The sequence below is a fragment of the Ptychodera flava genome, chromosome 16, assembly GCF_041260155.1.
Source record: "Ptychodera flava strain L36383 chromosome 16, AS_Pfla_20210202, whole genome shotgun sequence".
Classification (NCBI taxonomy): Eukaryota; Metazoa; Hemichordata; class Enteropneusta; family Ptychoderidae; genus Ptychodera; species Ptychodera flava.
In genome coordinates this window covers 40,753,154-40,773,318 of record NC_091943.1, presented here as the reverse complement: position 1 = coordinate 40,773,318, position 20,165 = coordinate 40,753,154, and the positions used below count along the sequence as shown (strand labels likewise).

The 20,165-nt window shown below is 34.6% G+C and overlaps 1 protein-coding gene across 3 annotated transcripts in view; it reads right to left on the bottom strand.

Annotated features, from left to right (window-relative positions):
* Window positions 1-17,796: 17,796 nt before the first annotated feature.
* Window positions 17,797-20,165, bottom strand: part of LOC139114842 (uncharacterized) — a 73,679-nt gene continuing 71,310 nt past the window's right edge. For 2 of the 3 annotated variants that reach the window (XR_011547970.1, XR_011547972.1), the window contains 2 exons: window positions 19,293-19,318; window positions 17,797-18,382 (listed from right to left, as the gene is read on the bottom strand). The gene's annotated coding sequence lies outside the window, so the exon portion shown is untranslated. The remainder of the gene's footprint in view (window positions 18,383-19,292; window positions 19,319-20,165) is intronic. The other variant, XR_011547971.1, reaches the window with a different exon arrangement.

Sequence of the window (20,165 nt, the reverse complement as noted above, 5' to 3'; positions counted from 1 at the left end):
ATCATTCAAAAAATGCTTAATATGAGGTATTTTATTGAAACCACATAAGGCTTTTGACTATATATCTGATCTCATTCAAAATCTACAATACCATTGTCAACATCAGAAGACAATTCATGTCTACTCTTGCCATAGAAAATCAAATCAGAAATACAAAACGTCAACCTTCAAAAGTTACTTTCACTTTCAATTTCTGTCCTCTCACATGTAAATATTTCATTCGTCCCTTTCATGTAAAAGTATATATTTATAAATCTTCATTTTATTGTGTTACCATGGATACTGAAGACAAGTCATTGTCAATGACATAGTCTCAACCGAATAGATATTTTTATTACTTTGTAAGAGTATACAATATGACATCAAATCAATTGCAGCAATCGTTATCATTCAAGACAAGTAAATCACGAGGTCTAAGAAAGAAACAAACTAAACAACAACAACTGCAAAAACACTGACAAAATCAACTGTCAGGGTGCGGAGGGATGGACAGACAGAGTCCAGACTTCGTCCGCAGGGACTAAAGTGATACAAACATAACTAATAATTACTTATGCTTTGCGTCACTTTTATAATACATAAGTGTACCGGTATCTTCAAATAGACAAGACAGAACAAATACAAAATTGTTACTCAAACAAATGAAAACAAATCAAGGAGAATTGACTCTGAAAATATGTACAATTGTGTGCTGGGACAGGTAGTCCATTATCGAGTAAGAATAGAGTTATGAAAATAATATGGCCAAACTCTACCGGTAGATTGTTTTATGACTTTGATTTCAAACAAATGTCGCTTTCCATGATATTCAAATCTGCAAAGTGCATAAATGACTTTATCTCACCGAGGCTAACTTTCAACGAGTCATCGTTGATGACACAGTCCCCACTTGTTAATTTGTAATTCGATTACTGGTTCTCGGAGAATGAGGATAGAGTCTTGTTCATTAACTGGATCTGTGATTAAAAATACTGCAATACAAATGAGGCTTAATGGCCGAGAATGAGCTCCATGGTAGTAAAAATGTAAAACCAATCTGATGATACTGATGACCAATCTGAGAGCACGATATCTGATTAATATGATACTGCTACATATCTTTACACGCCATTACACTATTGGAGTATGTAAATATACACAACGGTTCATTAAATTCAATTAGCGCTTCTAGACATGTTACTCTAATTATGAAAGTTCACAAAATTTGCAAACTAGCAATTAATTGACATGATGCTTCTTTATGTCTTCACATAGTATTACAGTACTGTGAGATTAACATCTGTACCATGATACTGTTACATAACATTGCATGTCATTACACTACTGGAAGATATACATCCGTATCACGTTGCATCAAATTTGATGCAACACTTCTAGATATTTCATATTAATTATGAAAATTCATCAAATATGCAAATAAGCATTTAATTGACATGATACTTCTTCATGTCTTCACACAGTATTACAGTACTCAAAGGTCAACGTCTGTACCATGTTTCATAAAATTTGATGCAGCATATCTGGACATATAACTCTAATCAAGAAAGTTCATTTCATATGCAAATTAAAACTTCATCAACATGACACAGATAAAAGTCTTTATTCACCAATACAGCAATTTGAGCTCAACATCTATACAAAGTTTCATGAAATTTGTTGCACTATTTCTTGACATATCAGCCTAATTACAAAAATTCATTTAATATGCAAATAAGAAATTAATTGATAAGAAACTGCCACATATCTTTGCACGCCATTTGACTACTGGAAGGAAAAAAATCTGTCCTTTAATTAAATTTGATGCAGTATTACCAGACATATGACAGTAATTATGAAAGTTCATTAAATATGTAAATTAGCAATTAAATTACATGATACTCCTTTATGTATTCACATAGTATTATAATACTGACAGATCTAAATCTGCACCGCGTTTCATAAAATTAGCATTTGTTCTGGAGATAGCCCACTAATTAGGAAAAGGAATGAAATATGCAAATTAGCAATGAATTAACATGATACTGCTAAGTGTCTTTGTACACTATTGTAGGGCTATGCGCTGAAGATTTGTACCATTCGTTTCATTAAATCTGTTGCAGTTTATTCTAGACATCATCCTTATTACAAAAATTCAACAAATATGCAAATTAGCAATTAATTGATTCAATACTGACATATGTCATAGACTGGTATTAGAACTCTGTGTGGAAAACATCTGCATAAATTTTCATCAAAGTTGGCACAGTTGTACCAGAAACAGTGCTCTAATCCCAAATTATGAAAATTAGCACTAATTATGCATGCCACACCAATATAAATGGACCTGCGTATGTATGCCATAGTATACCATCCTTATACCAAGTTTAAAAAAGAATTGGCACAGGCATATCTCAAATATCTGCATTCATGAGCCCCCTATGCATGGACATAGCATTAATATTAATACCATCCTGGAACCCCTGTGGATCATTCCTGGCAACCCTGAGGATGGATATCAAATATAGTAAAGAAAATGGCCGTCACACAGCCATTTTTGATCAAATCATTACAAAAATTGGCGTGCATATATATGACATAGGGATTAATATATGTACCAATGCAAATTAGCACTAATTATGCATGCCACACCAATATAAATGGACCTGCATATGAATGCCATAGTGTAGTATCCTTTTACGAAGTTTAAAAAGAATTGGCACAGGTATATCTCAAATATCTGCATTCATGAGCCCCTATGCATGGACATAGCATTAATATTAATACCATCCTGGAACCCCTGTGTATGGATATCAAATATAGGAAAGACCAGATATGAACTGAAAATGCTCACGTGTTTCATTATATATTGCAGTTATGTGTAAACTTGAACCTTTGCCACATGTTTGCAACTTCATTGAAAGTATTATGACCAACATAATGAACAATAATCACTGTCGATTAGGTCATGAAGTATACAAATATGTAATTAGCTGGAATAAAAATATTAAAGTTCTTTTACTGCTGTCATTGTATCACCACTTTATATAGCAAGTGTAATTACCGTTGGCCAAGTCCTTCAAACCATAGATGCTGAGCTGTGAAAGCTCATTAGACATGCAAATTATAGATTAGCTGACATGACAATGTGAAATGACTTTTGATATTGTTTTAACCTGGTATAATCATCAATGTACATATTTTGCCAACTTTGATCAAGTAAATCCCAGTATAGATCCATAATAAGCAAAGTTCATTAAATATGTAAATTAGGAATTGGCTTAAGTAAAAATGCTCAATGATTTTCAATAATGTTGTATCATGGTATCTGCATTATATGTAGCAAGTTTTGTCAACTTTGGTCAAGTTGATTCAGATATATATCCCTAATTAGGAAAGTTCATTAAATATGCAAATTAGGAATTGGCTGAAGAGAAAATGCTTAATGACTTTCAATAATATTGTATTATAGTGTCATAAATGTACATAGCAAGTTTCATCAATTTCGATCAAGTCAATTCAGATAAATATCCCTACTTATGAAAATTTATTTAATATGCAAATTAGGAATTGACTGAAGTAAAAATGTCTTTTGATTTTCAATAATGTTATATCACAGTATCTTTGATGTATATAGCAAGTTTCAACAAGTACAATCAAGTTAATTCAGATATGTATCCCTAATTGGGAAAGTTTATTAAATATGCAAATTCGGAATTGGCTGAAGTAAAACTGTTCAATGACTTTCAATAATGTTAAATCATAGTATCTTTAATATACATACCAAGTTTGGTCGATTTTGATCGAGTAAAATCAGAAATATATCCCTAATAAGGAAAACTCATAAAATATGCAAATTAGCAACTATCTTTCATGTCACCCCTTAATGGTCCCAACTGCTGATATATTTTGGTGTGACCAACATTTGTAGCAAATCTCATCAAATTGTGTGTAGTCATTTTTAATGTATATCCATTTTTTCTAAAATCATTAATTATGCAAATGAGCAAAAAGTATGCAAGTCACACCCACCAAAAACTAATCAGTTCTTGCCATTTGCTAACTGAATCTATGTACCAGATTTGATTATGATCTGATCAGCCGTTTTTGAGATATCGGACCAACAGACAGACAGACAGACAGACAGACATTGCTGCGACATATGCTCACGTGTGTAAACACGTGAGCAAATAATAATAATAATAATAATAATAAAAAACGGAACGATTACTAGAGGGTTTCGGACCCGTGGTCTCGAAACTCTAATAAAATATAGCTGCAAGCAGCGATGACCGGGTTTCGACACAAGTGGCAGCATTAGAGCAAAAGAAAAATTAGATCTGCACCTACCTAATGAATAATTGGCACATTTGTTAAAATGGTACTAAAAGTCATCCTTTCAACCTGGTAGTTTTGCATAAAACTTCTATCAAATACTTATGCGTGTGTACCAAATATCAGACCTCTAGCTCTATTGGCTGGCTCAGAATTAGATATGCACATAATTAACCCCTTGACTACCAAGGCCAATGTATTCCTATATACCAGGCCCCTTATGTAAATATTGATAAAATCTTGTCTGTGGTCACTGCATGAACACTGCTTAGAGTAAAAATTAAGTAAGTACCAATAAACCATATATTTTCTGAATCAGCATGAAATTTCCCACTTTTTCATACATAAGTTTTGTATTTCCAGGTCACGTGACTGATCACATGACACATCATGTGACCAGAGTTGGCAAAGAATATGAATATTTGAAGCTTCAGGACGTGTTTTGAATCCATAAAATGACGCAAATTTGAATACAGTTGCAATTTTCATTGCATTGTCTTTACATATATGTAATAATAACTACCCTTTACTTTATTTATAGATGTACCTATTTAAGATTTTTCTCACAAAAGGCAGAGTAAATGAACTACAAACATCAGCATCTGACATGATTCTGTATTTGAAAATCAACACATTTTATATTTGTAAACACCTGCATTATGTCTTCCTTGCAGAAACATGCATCTAAAATGGTTATGATTTATCAAAACATAATTCACAATATTTAAAAATACATTTTAGGGAACAACATATCACATGACCAAACACATGACCAGTCATATTGATAATATGGCTGCTATAAAATTCCACTGGCTTATAGTAAAAAATTGTATTTCCTCTAGCTTCATTCACGAATATTGCTGTTAATAGAACATATTTACTTATAAATCATTTGTTTTCAATAAATAAACATTCCATTTAATTAAAAAAACAAACCATAAAAATCTTCGCGATCGTCCGTACTTCTGAAAACTGTAAACAATCAGCGCGATGCTTCTGTGATCAGCCTGACCTTTCAGGGTCGAGGTCATGGGTCACGACATTTGCTTCCGGATTTTGGCCATACTCGGACGTACGGGGGCGCAATCACATTCAGGCCAGATCGGAATACATCAATCCTAGTCGCACTGCGTGCCGACGCCGAAATTACGGGATTTTTAGCGACAAAAATGAAGCAAATACGCCTATTTAACTGTGCCGGATATTTCCGGCACTCAAGGTATATGGTAATTCAATATGGCGCCGGATATATCCGGCACCATAGGTAGTCAAGGGGTTAATGAGGTACAGGATGTGATGTCATAAGGTCTCCCATCATACCAAATATGAAGCGTGTAGCATTTGTGGTTACTGAGTTATGGATATATACGTATATTCAAGGTCAAAGGTCATCAAGGTCACATGACATTTTGTCAAGAAAATTGTCATGCTAATCTATCCCTATATACCAAAAATCAGACCTCTAGCTCTATTGGCTGGCTCAGAATCAGATATGTGCATAATTAATGAGGTACAGGATGTGGTGTCATAAGGTCTCCCATCATACCAAATATGAAGGGTGTAGCACTTGCAGTTACGGAGTTATGGACATATATGTATATTCAAGGTCAAAGGTCATCGAGGTCACGTGACATTTTGTCAAAAAAATTGTATTGCTAAGCTATCCCTATATACCAAAAATTAGACCTCCAGCTCTATTGGCTGGCTCAGAATTAGATATGCACATAATTAATGAGGTACAGGATGTGATGTCATAAGGTGTCCCATCATACCAAATATGAAGGGTGTAGCACTTGCAGTTACGGAGTTATGGACATATACGTATATTCAAGGTCAAAGGTCATCGTGGTCACATGACATTTTGTCAAAAAAATTGTTATGCTAAGTTGTCCCCATATACCAATTCCAGGGTTAGGTTGGTAGCGGGTCAAGTTGACTGGGGTCGAGTTGGTTAGGGGTCGAGATGTCCAGAAACCATGGTCATCATGCTTCCCATAGACTACCATGTATCAGAAAAATTAAAACTGTGATAACTTCATTAATATGCAAGCCACGCCCACCAAAACCTTTTCAGTTCTAGCCATTTGAATTCTGAAGATGTCTACCAAATTTGACTGAAATACGTTGAGCCGTTTTTGAGATAATGGGGATACAGACACACGGACACACACACACACACACACACATGGCTAAACCATATGCTCACGTGTGTGAACACGTGAGCAAAAAATGGCCGTCACACAGCCATTTTTAATCAAATCATTACAAAAATTGGCCTGCATATATATGACATATGGACTAATATATGTACCAACTTTCAATACAATCGCGCCCGCCATCACTGAGAAATTTACATGAATGAACGCACAGTTGTCAAATAAAGGAAACAAAATGGCCGCCACACAGCCATTTTAGACTGGATCAAAACAAAAATCGATGTGCATATGTATAATATATATAAAGTAATCTATGTACCAAGTTTGAATGGAATGGCTTACAGCATCACTGAGAAATTTGTGTGAACATATGCACTGACATCGAATACAGGAAACAAAATGGCGGCCACACAACCATATTGGATCTGATCACAAAAGAAATTGACGTGCATATGTATGGCATTGGTAATAATCCTTGTACCAAGTTTGAATGAAATGGCTCCAGGCATCTTTGAAATATCTGCGTGAACGGACGGACGGACGGACATGACCAAACCTATAAGTCCCCCCGGACGCTGTCCGTGGGAACTAAAAATGTCACTGTGTCAGTAATGACCTTTTCAACAAAGCCTAAAAGTGATTTTTGCAGGTTAATCTGGATTTTGCCGCGGAGGGTACACCATCTCCTACATAGTCTGATTAAGCCTACTACCAGTATAGCCAGTGTCTACGAATTCTGATATCAATTTATCAAATTGAATTTTTCTACGTGAGACCAATTTTGTATCAATTTTATGCCAAAATGCTAATTGCGGATTTGAAACATGCATTTTCAGTTGCAGTCAAGTGGTCTTTTACAAATATTAACATTTACCAATGATAAATATACTGTCATACTTGGGGTACCAGCAGATTTGCACTGCCTAGCACAGAGGCTAATACTAAATAATACCCGTATCAAGCTGACTGTATGCATCATTGAAAAAATGTCAATTAATGCCAAACTACAAATTTATACACGAAAATTCAGCTTGACCTCAGCCAAACGAAAATGTACAAAAGTTTCAGACTTTTCAAGTCTCCAACTTGATGAGAACGTTGAATGCCATGACATTTGTTGTGCCTATGTGCTGTGCAGTTAAGTGCTTAAACATGCAGTGGCGCCATTATTCATGCATTAACGTATGACAATCAACATCCGTACCAAGTTCAAAGCCTATGGAGTCTCTGAAAAATTGATTTGTGCACTTTTAGTGGTCTCTTTTGGGGCCTGAACATATTAAATGGCAACTAAGTTATACAGACATCCAAACGAAATACACTGAGCCATCTACAAAACGAAAAAAAACTCTCGTTTTTGAGTGGGAAAAAAAAACAACATTCTGCAGGCAGCTCCGGAACACAAAATAACATAGTTTAGTTTTCTGTGTTCCAATTTCGGTAGTTTCACTGACTTTTTGAAATAATTTACCTCATGAATGGCCAAAAATTCTAAAGAAGAAGAGTAGGGAAAGATATGGGCAATATGCCTTTATTTAATATGGGCAGAGTGCCTTTATTTAATATACAAATACATGATATACAAATTCAATTTACAAATAAAGTGTCATACAAATCAACAAATTCAAAACAATTGTTCCAACATCTTCATCCGTGGTGCCATTCTTTTCTTCTTTGTCATCTTCTTCTTCTTCTTCTTCGATGAACTGTACAACTTCCATCCTGCAGAGAGAATAAAACATAATCCAACCCCAAACCTATTCTACTTCTTCTTCTTCTTCTTCTTCTTCTTCTTCGGTGAACAGTATCTTCTTCTTATTCTTCTTCTTCTGTGAACCATACGACTTCCATCCTGCAGAGAGAACAAAACATAATCCCAACCCACACCAATCCCTCATCCAATTACCCCCATACAATCAAACCCCTGATGTTTGTGAGACCTTCTGTAAGTATGACACAATAAATGAAAAGTCAGTTTAAGATAGGGCAAATAGAAAAAAATGTGAAAACATAGTTTTATTTGGGGAATAAATTGGGGTGTTTGCTTTCAAACAATCAATGGTTATGTTAAATAGGTGCCGGAAGGTCATATTGCAAAACAAAAAGAGTGTTAAGAGTTTTAAATAAAAAGAGGGTGAAAATGCCACATCATCAATCAAATTTGAACAGTTCACATATCAGGTGTTTTGAAGCTGATATAGGCCAAACAATGTCAAATGAAATCAAAAGGGACTTTGTAAAGTTTACAGGATAACGAGACTGGTGACAATGCCACATTACCATGGGGAATTTGTATTTTAAAGGACTATTAAACTTTTAAGAACAGTTCATATCTCAAATGGTGGAATCAGAATGGGTCAAGTGATGTCATTCATTGGCATCATGATTAAAATTAGACTTCATAAAGTTCAATGGCAGGGAACATGAAAATGCCACATGACCTTGACAGATATAAATATCCACTGACAATCAATTTAATTTGAACATTCATATATAAGCAGGAGGGAACCAAACTTGTGCAAAATGAAAAATTGAATTATGTAAAATTACATTTGAGGTTGGGACGGGTGAAAATGCCACATAAGACAATTTGTGTGATAAGTGGATTACAAATATTTTGAACAGTTTAGGAATCATCCGGTTACAAATTTAATTCAAATAGGCCAAATTACACATTTTTAGGGGGTCATAATAAAGTGAATGTGTCAATTTCAATTTGATGACTGATGAAAATTTAGAGTACTTAGTAAATGGAAATAAGCCAAATGACAAAATTGTTCAGATAAAATGCATAATCAAATTTGAATTGGGGAATTTTCATTTGCTGATTGGACTGAGGAATGATCCTGCATCATCTCATTCGGGTTTTTTTTATGAAAGGGACAGGGTCAAAATTTAAGGTATTAAAACAAAAACAAGCCAAAAGTAAATTATTCAATGTCATGGGGAGACTTGGGATGTTTTTATGATAGGTAATGGAAAATGCTAAACAATTTTAAGAGTACATTTGTCAATTGATGGTTAATGTAAATGGGAAAATTTGTGGATAAATTTATCAATGTGCATGTGAATTTGAAAAATTGAGCATTCTAAATTTAGGTGAGTAATTATGCCAAAACAATGGAAAAATTGAAATAGATATGTCGCCAATGCTGGATGTATGCTTAAAGTTCTCCAAAAGGTATCACATGTACAGCGTAAGGAAATCAGGTGATGTCTGAGGGTGCAATAGCCAACCACGTTACAAGGGCCAATTTCAAAACAATTTGAGAAGCTACACAAATAAAGTCAAAGCAACAATAACAACATGATCAAAAGAGACAATTAACTTTTTTATTGAATACTTTACATTGATCTAAAATGTAGGCTGGCAAGTATTCAATAAGAGCCATTTGTCTCAATGTTACCCATTGTCATGATTGACAGTCACATCCAAAAATATCACAAGAAATCCACTATACTGTACAGTCACACCAATCACAAAGCTTTAGCCATGCATCCATACATTGTGCAACAATTTTTGTGACAAATGAGGCCCACATGCACAGGGAAGTTTTGCCAGAATGTTTATAAAAATAAAAATATATTATTCAAATGTGTATGAAGTTTATTGGAAATATGGTCAAAATTTGTGAGAATGATTGAAATCACATTTTATTGCATGGAATTTTTCAGAACATTAACCATCAATTGTTTAAAGGGATATTGTTAGAATTTTTCGGATATAATTTTATGTAATATGATCAAGATGATGTAAATAATAACAAAGGGTATGATGCAGAATCATATCAAAATTTTTTTTAAATAATGCCAATTGCAAATAACAGTTGTAGGTATTCTTCAAAAACATTTTTCAAAAAAATTTTCAATGAATATTTTGTTTTCAATAGTTTTCAATTTTCAATGAAAAGAAATATTACAGATGGTTTGTTTCAACAGTATGAAATTTGGAAGATGTATATTTTTTTGTTGTTTAATGACACAAATTGAAAAAAATGCAGCCAAATTTTTGAAAATGACACACTCATGGGTAATTTTGCAGTATCAATCATGAATCATAAATTGCAATTTGTGAAATTTTTAGACAGAGGGTCAGACAAATGAAATATTGAGCACAGAAAATAAATCATATTAGCTAGAAATATTTGCATTAATTAAGGCATTATGTGGCATTTTCTTTATAATTTGGTTTTACATTTTGATAAAAATTAAAGTGAAAAAGTCAAGTCACATTTTGTGGGGAAATTTGGTATTCAGGAGGATCATGACATTAAATCAATGAAAATTATTTTTTACGCTTGTGAAAAAATAAGGCCAAATTTGTGATAATTATTGCATAAAATAAGGCATCTTGTGGCATTTTCATGTCACGATTTGGTTTGAAGTGACCGGGTAAGTTGGGAAATTTTAGTACAGTGGAATCTTCGGAATTTTAACAGTAAATCATTGATGTATTAAAGTTTTGAAATAGGTATTGGTAGTTCTTGTGAGAAATATTGAAATGTGAAAGAAAATTTGACAATTGATGCTTAAAATGAGTTATATGTGGCATTGTCAGGCAGTCTGTTGGTTTTTGGTACTAAACAGTGAATAATCAAAGAAATAATACAGGGAATTTGGTCAAACACATAGAAAGCGGGGGAAGCTTTGGTGTAAGAGAGATTAGATTTGGTCAAATAAATAGAAATATGGTAAAGTTTTGAATGGGAGAGTAATTTTTGTTAAAATATCAAAATTATATAAATTTATGAGGAATGACATAAAACTTAATGGTATGATGTGGCACTTTCAATAGAATTTTTGTTTCAATATGCCAAACAATGGAAAACATACAAAAAAAAGTTTATGAAAATATTCCGAATGGCGCTCAAACACATGATATAAATTTTTGTTTGTTTGATTACGGGCAAATAATTTGTGAGGAAAATTTTGGCATGGCATCTTGTGTCACGTTACAAAAACAATAAATGGATTTGAAATATTGACAAGAACATCATTTACGGGAATCGGTCATACTTCAAGAAAGTTTCACAAACATCACCCCTCCAAATTTTACCCTATCCCTCATAATATCAATTCCAAGGCCCCATATCAAACCCCCCCCCTCGCATCCCAAACCAAGGTACCTTGATTCCCTATCCCTTACTAACCTTTGGCTGTAGACAGCACCATATCTCCACCCTGCTGATGTTATGCATGGTGTCTCTGAAAGGAAAAGTAAAATAAATATTAGTTATTACTTGAACAATCATGAAAAAAAATAATCGCAATCATACCAATCCATAATCCAATAACACTAGGTCAAAATTTGTAAGACAATAGTTGTAAACATAGACACAAAACAGCACAGAACAGACAGTAAATAGACGGTACACAAACAAAGTCAAATTCATGAAAGAAAGATATATGGACCTCTGGCCAAAAGACCAAGAATAGAAGCGTCAGTCACGTAACAAATCTGTTCGGAACACACTGGACTGCAGTTGTATCATTTTTATTTGTCCGTATTTTGAGTATGATCGAATAAAATAATAAAGAAATAAATAGCCCATGGCTTTCTATAGTAAGTAAACTCTAACCTGTGAAAAGTTTAGTCCAATACAGCTAGCCAAGAATTAGTAACGACTTCACAAAGTTTGAAAACGGGCCTGAAATCCACTTAATGGCTCGGCGTTGACCATGGCCGCCATTTCGTTAATTAGCCGCGCCAAAGACAAACATGCCATCATGTTTCCTGGGCCCAATATTCCATTATGAAAGTCATACAGTTGGAGGGGACAGGATGTAAGCTTCAAAATGAGGGGTCACAATCGACACTCGGCCGAAAAATGTGGAAAAGGCATCAAAAATGAGACTTTTGACACAAAATTTTACCACAATTAACCTTTTGATCCATGATTGTGGCCCCTACATATAACGACCAACTATCATTTGTTCATTTAAAACTAATTTTTCGATGTTTGGAGCGAACGCAAAAGTTGGAACCGCCCTGTTTTGAAATCATATATAAGAACAGTCTACATCCGGGTACTTGGACAAGCGGCTGGACCCAAGCCTGACTGTGTTAGAAGTGATGTCAGGTGTTTCATTCATTCCCCTTACTTGGTTAATATTTGATGACTAACTGTCAACCAGCTTCCAAACAGGGCAATCCCAATTTAGTATCTTGAATTGATAACAAAAGATTTCACTTATTTGTTAAGTCATTTCATCTGTATTGTATATTTTCACTACGAGTTCACTCTAAGCAAATTTAAAAACACCTGATTTTATTTCAAATTCAAAGATTCACAGAACGACGGTTAACACTAATCTCTGGAAATCTATCTGAGGGCAGAACAATCAAATAGTAAATACGAGCACAACTGTTGGGAATAGTACATGTACACTGTCTCATTACAGAGTATGATTAGATCTATTCAAGCATACAGTAGCTCTAAAAACCCACTTTGGTTTATTTTGCCGTTCAAAGTTGTGACCCAAGTGGGGTCATAGTAATTTACCCATTTTTGCTACGAGGCGCACGGCAGCTATCGGTGGCAGGTTTGACTTTTGATGACCCGCATATACGCACGCTACCCCACAGATAGCTGCGTTTACAGCTACACGTAGTTGAATGGTTGCAATACAAGCTGACACATCCAATATATGAAATCCTTCAACAAGTTTTAATGGAGTCTACCTGTGTGTAATGTATATGCCAAGTATTTGGTGTGCTTCGTTTCCCATGCACTGCATCAAATTGAATGATACTGTAATTTAACTGACACCATGACTCACGAATTTGAACCAATGTGCATGCAGTACATTACTACAAATGAAACAGTGGTGCAGTAGATACTAGAGAAAAAATCAAGACATATGAAGAGTGAGAAATCATACAAAAATGTAACTCAAAATTCATCAAAATATAAGCTATACAATTTCTAAATTACACTGTACATGTCATATGTAAAGAGTCTAACAGCATAAACAAGTATATCTATCTCTGTTTCACCTGAAGCTGTATCTGGAAACGACTTTTAAATTTCTAATATCCTCTCATTATCCAGCCCCTCTCATTGATTTACCCCAAGTCTTTGTTTGTAATCTACTGTTTATAAGTTATGGTGAAAATGAATGACTGGACACTATCTGTTGTATTAGTACATGTAATAATGCGGAGATTAGCTTGGAAACTGTTTGTTTGGAAACTGTTTGTTTGTTTGGAGAGGATAGTTGATGATGTTCCGGTGGGTCATAAAAATTCAACTTCATCGACGCAGGTCATTTTTAGCCTCCATGCTCAAACATAACTGGCCCAATTTCTTTCAAACTTGGCACAGATATAGCACTTTACATACATAATGCACGTTGATTTGTTTCATGATACGATAGCTTTGCGTCACAGCGAAAGATATAGCTACTCACTGCTATTTTAAATAGAAAGTATGTGCTGTCATCAAAATTGAAAGTTGGATGCGAAGAACTTACCGAGACATGTCTTGGAGAGGTAGGGATCCAGTCCGGAGCATCGATGTCACAGTTCCAGAGAGGCCGGGCGAAAGGCATGCAGCATCCACACCACTGAAGTTGCTTTAATTAGAGGTCAATGTAAGTCAGAAATTACAGATCAGCAATGTCCGGAAAGTTCACGTCAAATTGTTCAACGAAATCTTGAAACGCGCAACGTAACTTGGAATCGCGGTGGTCTCACATACGCATATAATGTCGGTATTCCCACATAAACAAGTGGATCTCGCACAGTCTCGCTCACCAGAGGGCGCATGAAGTTCGCCATGCGATGTGGGAGTACCGTTCTTTCAGGTGCATATTTATTTGCGGTATCTCTGCAGCCTGGTCTTCAATTTTTCAACTTTAAGTTGTATTCTAACTACAAACTTTTGACCGCCAATATATTTCTCGATTAGAGAAATAAAGCTTGTCACATGAATCTTCCTGCAATTTTCAGCCGAAACAAATTATCACATGAATCTCAGTACTCAGTCAACCTCACAGGCGCCCGTGGGTTGAGTAGTCTGCAGATCGATCGATTTCCTGTTCGATCTGTCTGCCACTGCAACCTATTTAGAATTATTTATATGGAAGTGGTGGTTGCAGTGGTGGGCAGATCGAGCACGGGATCGATAGATCAAGTAGAAATCGTTCGATTTAGCAGACTACCCAACACATGGGCGCCTGTGGCCAACCTCTTTTGCAGTGATGGTGTTCGCACGAAAGTAGCCTGACCAAAATTGCTGAGGGTGGGGTTGGGGGCGAATTTCAACCATGTCTTGGTGCAATCATGCATTTAAAATTTCGGAGGAGAGCAATAAATTTGTAGCCAATTTACATTATAATATCCATTTACGCAAATGGATTTACATAATAATATCGCATGTTTTGAATATAGATGTAGAAAAAATGTCATCATCAAAGTAATAAAAGAGAAAACAAAAAAAGAATGTATGGTGCTTTCTCAAATGTTAAAACTCATAAGTAATGAGTTGATTTTATTGTTTTAAAAAATGTGAAACACTGTAAATGCAATTCTGCCACCAGCTCCCCCATCAAGTGTATGACTCTTGGATCATTTCGCCCTGTAGATGCAAAGTAAATACATGAACACCCACCCATCAATACAAGAAGCACCTAAACTTAATGTAAAACTTACATTTCCATAATATTTGGATCAAATTTACTTTAACTCGAAGAAAATCTGGTAATTTATTACATTCGTGAAAACCTGAAATACGAGTGTAATTACGATTTCACGGATTGCGTAAAAGTGGACCAGTAGTGAGTGTAATTTTCAAAGCTGTCAACAATTTTCACAGAATTCATTTCATACTGGTTGCTGTTATGTTTTGCTCAATTGCAAGGGTTTTTCTTTTGAGGCCAATCAAATCAAAGTTCACGAGAGTGATCCATTTGTTTATAGTATAATATAAACTCTGGCTCGGAAAATAGAAGTAATTATTCCATATCAGCAAACATCGAAAATGCCATCTAAAATTTTGTTGGGGAAGAATGATAACGTGTAATTGGCGTTCGGTCTCCGATCCATTACACTAAACTAAGGCCAAAGTAATTAAATTATGTTTCGCATCCCCATGCGAGCGTTTTTTGAAGTTTGCCATGGAAAACGTACTGTGTTTTGAATTGTCATTGGGCTTTACTAGTCCACTAAGTTTTCTTAATTTCAAGAAATGTTGTAGAATGTGCTGGGAAAATTACTGTTTCTGTGTGTTTTATAACTACTTAGCTTTAATTTCTAAAGTTTGAGGACACAATACAGTTAAATTAATCTCTATGGCGTCATTCATGATTGTTGCAAAATATTATTAGTATTTGGATGATGCGCCCAAGGACGTTTTTAAGTATTTCAGCTGTTAATGGCACGCATTATCACAGTTGCTGTTAAGTGACAAAATGGTCGACTTCAACATAATTATATGATGGGATGAGCTTATAATGTGCCCTCCGCTGGTTCGGATTCCTACCGTCCAACATTTGTTAGGTGAGCAATCTTGGAACGCGTCCTGGGTGACTGTACATTCAGGAACGCAAGCTTGGTGATAAGGTATTTCGCTTCCAGTTAAAGGTATTTACTCTCGACTCGGGGACAGATATTCAGACTCTCAAACTTTCACAATTCTTTTCTGATCTACCACTCGTGGGAGGTTCATTTTAAAGCTCTTAGTGTAAGAAACTTTTCACCGTCTTAGTTTTTCAGAAATCTACTTTTATTTTTCTTAATAGAGTTTACACCGGGTTATGAGCAGCCATTTTGAATTTCAAATATCGGTAAATCTTGGGTGATTTTTTCACTGCTGCAAAAATTTGAAAAGTGACCCCTGATTTTTATTCTTGACTTTAAAAGAGAATGGTTGAAATATTCCTCGAGAAAAGTTTAAGCAAAAGTATGTCTTTCATTTTCGAGGCACATACTACCTTCAACATCGTATTTGCGGAAATATTTGAATATGTTTACGTTTCCAAGCTCCGATTCAAGGTAATCATATTGATCGCTCACAAACCGAACGGCTTTTTTCAGGGCCACCAAATACTACAAACAGGTACCTGCCTGCCATTAAAAACATTAAATCGAACGCATTCTTTTTTTATTGCATTTGTCATCGCAGCCTTTTTGTGTTAACCATTCCACTTGTATCAGTAAACTTTTGCGGCAATTACAATGGAAAATACATCTTTTAGTAAAAATAATTAAAACATTTTCAATAGCTTTAAACTCTGGGTTACCGAGTAAGATATCAACTTCAGCGAACCCATGGAAAATTCCACTTTGTGTTCTCAATAAATGAATTATGTCATTCCAAAATTGATAACTAATTGTACACCCAAAGAACAAATGTTCAATTCTTTCAATTTCTCTCTCACAAAATGTACAAAGATCAGAATCGGAGATATTTCTGAGAAAAAGAAATCTTAGTCGCTACGATACATGAATGCGACCTGACGTCACGTTGAACGACTTTTTTCCTTTGATGACCCCTTCTACAAAATGACATGCTTAATACCCTGCCTGCTTCCTGACAAATGTCCACTGCTGGACACGTCTTTTCTCCCGACTTTCACTATCTGACATTTTTCACAGGCGTATAGCCCTATAGTGGACTAATACTTTAGAACGAAAATGCCGCCTTCTGCGAGAGCGCCCTCTACAGGCAATTTTGAAATTTCTTGAAATTTCTTTCATAATGCATTTCTTAGAAGAAAAAAATTGATTTAATCATTCACACATCGTTTGAAATGCTGTTTCATAAATATTTTCAGTTTAAGAGCGCATGAAAGTCTCTAATATTTCATTTTATATGATATAAATGTCTGAAATGTTTATTTTAATTGTTACCCAATCTTTTCCAGTTACACGCAATGCATACATACTCAACACACATACAAGTACGAATGCATGCATGCATACATACATGCACACACACACACACACACACAAATACATACATACATACCGGTACATACATACATACATACATACCGGTACATACATACCGGTTCATACATATATACATACATACATACAATCAGGATTAGGAAACAATGCCATTCAGTGTCAGGCTGTATAGAACAGTAGCAAGGGATTTCATCTTATGATTTCACAGATTTTCAAAAATAAATTCCCTTTATTAGAACTGCTTAAATATGTCTGTTTTCTTCTCAACTTCATTACCTGTTTCTCTTTCACATTTTCCATTTCATAATGTTGGTTTTAATTACAGGTATTGTAATCCATATGCACTACTGCAAATAAATACATAAACCTATTACACACACTCTTTAACAGGTTATAATAAAGACATAGACAAGGAAGTGTATTTTCATGAATAAAGTCTTTAAAACTTGTATTTATAAACATTAATTAAAACAACTTTTACACAGATTTATGTAAGGGCCAGCATGCTTATACAGTTCAAACTTCTTATTACACAAAAATGACAAATTTCACTGTCTGAGGGACTGCTGCATACTCATACAATTCTAACTCCTTATTACACAAAAATGACAAATTTCACTGTCTGAGGGACTCCTCAATACTCATACAATTCTAACTCCTTATTACACAAAAATGACAAATTTCACTGTCTGACGGCCAAAACCGCAATGAGTCCTACATTTATTTTCTACGGTATGATCCTCTGCGCTTTATTTGTGGCTTTTCATGCAATGGATTTGTACATATGTGATGATCCTTTACAAAGTGCTCAAGTTTCCTCAAGTTGTCACCAGGCATACACAAATAATTTGGCAAGATGTGATTAAATCTATGGTGGACCTGCTCCATGCCTTGGTCTCTGAAAAAATCCAAATCCTCTATGATCTCCATTTATCCTTAGGAAAGACACTTTCTTCAGGAAAATTTGACCTGTAGGTCTCCATGAATTTGGATATACCAGTATCTGAAATGAATTGTATGTGAAAAAGAAAAAAAATTGTTTGTTGTGAATTTGTTTGTTTGTTGTAAATAACAGAGTAAAGTTGGAATAAATTATTGTAGTATATTTATAAAATTACTCTTGAGAAAAATTACTTTGAGTCATTTATTTCTCTGTGTAAATATTCTACTTTGTCTTTGAAGATGTCTGTTTGTCCAGTCCAGCTCTGCTTTGATGTGTGTGTGTGTCTGTCCAGTCCAGCTCTGCTTTAATGTGTGTGTGTGCTCACCAAACTCATCAATTTCAACAGCCGTTACTTTTCTGCTGAGAGAGATGTTGTGACATTTGATGAATACTGTGAATAGGGGTTAGTGTCTGTACATGATTTCCCTAGCTTTTGGAAACAGTTTAGGACACTCCTTATCTGTGACTTTGACAACACTGTCACGCAAAACTCGAGTCACATTTTCTGGCTGTAAAAGATATTTAAATAATTAAGGTATCAATTAAAGAGATAGTAGCTTAATTTAATTATTTTAATTTATTTTTGCTCTGTGCAATTATGTAAGTTTCTTGTTCAAATCCAGGAGCATGTTAAAAAGCAGTTTTCAGCTTGTTAATATAGTATTGAGTAAAGGCATTGTTAATGTTAGCATTTGAATTTTAGTCATTTGCCAAAAATAGCAATTTTCATAATACAGGTTGTATTGATAACCTTAATATTTGGCGTTTATGCATAGTTAAGGAGGATTGAACAATAAATTTCTTTAATACTGAGAGCAAATATACTGGCAAAATATCATGGAAGATACAGTTACTGTCTTTTATAAAAAATGCTCACAATATAGCTTTATGAGTTAGTCTGCATGATATACAGCGGAAATTATATTTAGACGATCTATAAAAGATAGTTCTATAAAAACAAACAACTTACTATACAAAAGTATTGTTTAATTCTACCTAAAATGAAAAATATAATCAGAAAATATGAACTCAAAGGTTAAACATTAGTAAACTGATAAAATATACAATAAAAGTAACACAAAAATTTGCAATTCTTTTCATGTTACTTTCACTATAGTTAATTATAACACTGACATACAAACCTTCTTTGTAATAAAGCTTTTGTTAGAAACTATCCACTAAAATGGTGTGCTCTGGCAAAAAGTTCTGAAAGTGAACACACTATCAACAAAGGAACTTTTACGAACTGTGAATTTTGTATGCAGCATATCAAAAAATACCGCAATTATACGGTGTCGCTCAAATTTGATCAGAATTGGTGTATACCAGTATGGGTCACCAATGATCAACAATAGATGTTGTTTCTATCTGTTCAGTGGAGGAAAATTCTACGTTGATGTTATAGCAATGATTTCTGCACAGTACAACCAGACACATTTTCATAAATCTCAGGTTGCGTCAGATATTTATTGAGGTATCATGGGAAACAAGATGATACCCAATGCTGATGGTCTAAAATGGAGTATAAAAAAAGTACTCTAAAGCTTGTAACTTATTACTTATTAAAAGTAATAATTTCCTCCTATTGCTCTCTATGTGTCTTCTTACTGAAGTTTCTTTTGAGAATTACTTCAAATTTCTGCATTTATCACCAGTATTTGAAATCAACATCAGTCCTGCAGTCCGAGACCAACTACTTTCCTACAGGACCTAGAGTTTTGCAAGGCAGGTGGAAAAGCCAAGTCAAGATGATGTTACAAAAAAATCAGTCCCGCCATCTTTGATAAACTGAGCCACCTTTTCCAAAATGCACAATGTGATATGCATGGCCAGTTGTCCCCTT